This window comes from Electrona antarctica, assembly GCF_951216825.1.
Source record: "Electrona antarctica genome assembly, chromosome: 10".
NCBI classification, from domain to species: Eukaryota; Metazoa; Chordata; class Actinopteri; order Myctophiformes; family Myctophidae; genus Electrona; species Electrona antarctica.
The window spans coordinates 598,463-603,462 of record NC_136791.1 but is presented as its reverse complement, the minus strand read 5'-3'; positions in this window follow the sequence as shown (position 1 = coordinate 603,462).

Sequence of the window (5,000 nt, the reverse complement as noted above, 5' to 3'; positions counted from 1 at the left end):
AGACAGGCAGGCAGGCAGGCAGGCAGACAGACAGACAGACAGACAGACAGACAGGCAGGCAGGCAGGCAGGCAGGCAGGCAGGCAGACAGGCAGGCAGACAGACAGGCAGGCAGACAGGCAGACAGACAGACAGGCAGACAGGCAGGCAGGCAGGCAGGCAGACAGACAGACAGACAGACAGACAGGAACATTTAACTGATATTGGCTCATTTCTTGTCATTGTGTGTAGGAGCGTCCTGCACCTTAAACACCCTGTATGTTCACGATGGAGGAGTCTACTGGTGTCAGAACACAGCTGGAGAACGAAGCCAGCACATCAGCATTACCATCTCAGGTACAACCTTAGAGTATATATGAATAGAGAATAGAGTTCTCCTCCCATCCACTTGCATTAAGTTGCTCAAAAGCGCATGAGGCGATTTCACTCCTCCTTCCGGGTAGTGCATTCTGGGATGGATTTGCCCCAAACACATGTATGAAACAGCGTTCACGTGTCATCGTGAACGTGCACAATGATAGTCAACGGACCAGCGCATTCATGTGTTTGGGCCCACGCCGCAATACCAAATTCGGCCACTATGTCCATTTCTCCTCAGGGTTTCCTCCGGGTGCCGTCTCTATTCATATATACTCTAAGGGTACAACACATCAGCATTACCAAAACAACACAATTACATCAATGACAGTATCTATAAATTGTAGACGGTACAGATGATGATCGTAACACAGACATATAGGTTAATTTTCATTCATCATTGTGTTAGTTATTAAGTTATTAACCTCTATAGGTCTGTTCTCTTGACAGTTTGAAACAACTTTTCTCCCAGGTTATAATCTCAGACATGGCTATGATATGACAGACAATATTTACTGAATGTATTCACAAAGTTAACCAGGATATAGTACATATAGTGGACACATCCAACAGCTCATAAAAAGACTGTTGGTTCTATAGATGTTTATGACTCAACCTGATGTTGGTTCTAGGCAAGCTCCCAGTGCAGCTCTCCAACGTTGAAGCACTGGGCCCTAGTGGTAAGAGGTGGGACTGCAGGCGCACCCGTGGAGTTATGACTAGGAAACCCCGTGCAGCTGGGGTTTAACATTGAGCGTGCGTTTGCACTTCCGCATTTTGGGACGCCAAATTTGGTGTCCAAATCGAAGGAGGTAGACGGTTCTTCCGGGTGCTTCAAAACGCCACTGAGCAACTTCCACTGAAACGAATAGCGCGGGGGGGGGGGGGGGCGGGGCTGTCGCTCCGGTTCAGTCTCTATCCTTACCCAATTTCCGCCAGCATTAATGAATCCCTCGATAGCGTATTGCAAAGGTTTTATCGCGCGTAACACTTACTTTGAAGAGCCAAATATCCGTAACCGGATATTACAATGACAAACTGCTGTGTGGTTTCATGACCGGTTGTTGTTGTCTCGGTCGGTGGTGGAACAACCTGACCGCGAGTATCACTGCGCCTGCTACAGCCCGTTGAAAACCCTTGTTTTCACCAGAAACGGCCCCTTCAATGTCGTTTCTGAGATACAGGGCTTTGAATGCAGGGCTTAGAATGGAAGTGGATGCTTGCGCGCGCATCTTCAAAATGGCCGCGGCCACTGTCCCACTTTGTGTTGTTGGGTTAGCAATAGTAGCTAACGATACGATCAGATTAAAACATGGATTAAAGAATACAAGCCCTGGAACCCGAGAATCTCGGGTTTGGCGGGCTAGGGTACTAATTTAACCCTCCGTGTTCCTGCTTTCTGGCGGGCTCCGTGTTAACCCTCCGTGTTCCTGGTTTCTGGCGGGCTCCGTGTTAATACTCTGGTTCTAGGTGGAGTCGGAGGTGTCATCCTGGAGAGTCCTGTACTTCCTGTGCCAGAGGGAAGTGATGTCACACTGCGCTGCCTGCGCAAAGACAAGACAACAAAGAAACCGTCCTCCCACCTCCACCCAGCCGACTTCTATCAAAACAGATCCTTCTTCGGGGCCGAGTCCACAGGACAGATCACCATCCTCCACGTTGACAAGACTCACCAAGGATTCTACAAGTGTCACATCTCTGGCCTTGGACAGTCACCAGAGAGCTGGATGGAAGTGACAGGTGAGATAATCAATCATTGCAACAATGCTGAATAAATAAGACAAGACCAACAGTTCTCTGAAAAACCTACATGTGTCTCTTTCAGCTACCAAAGACCAGGACCAACCAGACCCTCCCTCTCCCTCTTCTATGCCTCCATTTGTCTACTTAATTGCTGCAGCAGGAGGATTCTGCATCCTCCTGCTGATTGTGGCCCTGTGTCTCTGGAGGAAATGCAGAGGTACGTCAGTCTTGTTTCAGACACAGCCATGCACAGCCCCACCGCGCAAATTCGGCCACTATGGGTTTCCTCCGGGTGCCGTCTCTATTCATATATACTCTAAGATTAGACTACAAAAATGCTCAGTGGGATGCTGTGCCTGGTTTTAAACGGCGTATGACTTTTGGCTGTAGACTTCCATCATGTTTGGCTGTACACTTCCATCATGTTTGAAACAAGTCAGAATAAGAACATTAATATTGTTCTATTCTCCCGTGTTGTTTGTTAAAAGTCTAGCAGCACCGTTCTTTTGATCTTATTAGTTTTGTTTTCTTTTGTTTAACACTATCTAGATTCTACACAGGCCAGTGCAATATTATATAAAATGTTTAACACTATCTAGATTCTACACAGGCCAGTGCAATATTATATGAAATGTTTAACACTATCTAGATTCTACACAGGCCAGTGCAATATTATATAAAATGTTTAACACTATCGAGATTCTACACAGGCCAGTGTTTAACACTATCTAGATTCTACACAGGCCAGTGTTTAACACTATCTAGATTCTACACAGGCCAGTGTTTAACACTATCTAGATTCTACAGGCCAGTGTTTAACACTGGCCTGCAGCAATATCCTCACTCCCAATCTTCCGCCGTAGTCTGAAAACCCACCTCTTCAGACTCCACCATGGCCCGTAGCACTTGCCCTAGCCTAGCCCCTTAGATAGCACATTATGTAGACTTAGATAGTATTTTAAACAGACTTATATCTTGTTATGTAGACAGCTCTAGAATTGCACTTTATGTAGTCATAGCACTTTATAGTACACATGTATAATATATTATATAGTATAGTATGTATAGTTTACATAGATACTCCACTGTTACGTTCTTAGTTTACGCATGATTCATGATAACTACTTTTTATACATGTGATGTATGCCATGCTTTTTTGTTTTTGCTTAATGTAAGTCGCTCTGGATTAAGAGCGTCTGCTAAATGCCTAAATTGTAAATTGTAAATTGTATCTAGATTCTACACAGGCCAGTGTTTAACACTATCTAGATTCTACACAGGCCAGTGTTTAACACTATCTAGATTCTACAGGCCAGTGTTTAACACTATCTAGATTCTACACAGGCCAGTGTTTAACACTATCTAGATTCTACAGGCCAGTGTTTAACACTAACTAGATTCTAGGCCAGTGCAATATTATATAAAATTTTCATCACAGCCAGTGTTGTTTTTGGCAGCACATTTTGATTTTAGTTTTAGTCATAGTCTTTTGAATAGTTTTCATATAGTTTTAGTCACATTTTAGTCACCTGGAGTGCCTTAGTGTTAGTCTAGTTTTAGTCGACTAAATGTCATGCGATTTTAGTCGACTAAATCTACAGTTGATTTAGTCGACTAAAATGGGTTTTGGTGGGCCTTGATGCTGTCGTAATGACTGATTTTACACTTGTTGAAAATAGCCGATCTACAAGTTCACAATGCGTCGCGCTGCGACGCATTGTGAACTTGTAGATCGGCTATTTTCAGCATGCAACCAAGTGTAAAATGATTTATACTGGATCTCTTGTCCACTAGTCCCTTCCTAACATTTTAGTCTAGTTTGTATTTGTTGACGAAATTGACAGTAGCCTATATTTAGTCTTAGTTTTAGTCATCATAGCTTAGTTTTCATGTAGTTTCCATTTAGTTTTTGTCAGTGAAAAAAGGTAGTCGACGAACATTTTTCGTCTTAGTTTTAGTCGACGAAAACAACACTGATCACAGCATATATCTGCACTTCCAATTTGATGATTCCAAAACCGATCATGTCGTTCTGATTTCACTGATTATACTGTTCTCGTAAAAATAAAGATGTATTGTTTGTAATTTACAGATCCATGTTGCAATAATAGGTGAGTGCAGTCGAATTATCCACATGACGCAGCAGTCGATTACATCTTGATGTCTACTTCATTTGTGCTAAATATGTTGATTTCAATTTCAGAGCCGTTCGATCCAATCGGGGCTCAGCTACGGACCAGAGGACCAATCGAAGCGCAGCTCCTGATGATGTGTATCTCCCACTGCAGAAACGTCAGTATTTCAACCAATCATGTTGGTTTAGGACACTTCTGACAAGTTCTTCTGAGAACTGGGTCTAATCTGAATCTAAATCAATTCATTATGACAAAGCAACTGTCGAAATTAATTTAAGAATCACACCTGTGTGAAGTATATTTCAATATTTCATGTCAAGGACCCCAAAAATGATATGTAATATGCCTCCGCCCCCCATCTGAAAATATGTTGTTCCAGGGACCTCCCCAGAAGCAAAGATTTGAGTTAAAAACGTTTGTTCTGAAACAAATATATATTCCAAATTCCAAAATCTACAAGCTCATAGCGACTCTGTGGCACGCTATGAGCTTGTAGATCTGCTATTTTTCAATATCTAAAGTATAACATAATGCTTAAAACACCAAAAGGGGTTTCCGCCCTGAATGGGTTAAAGTCTGTCGGTTTAGTTTTGCCTAATGAGCAGAATCCATCCATCCATCTTCAACCGCTTATCCGGAATCGGGTCGCGGGAGCACCAGTTCCACCAGAGACTTCCAGACGTCCCTCTCCAGAGCAACATTAGCAACTGCCTCCTAGGGCATCCTGAGTAGTTCCCAGGGCCAGTTTGGAGATATAATCCCCCCA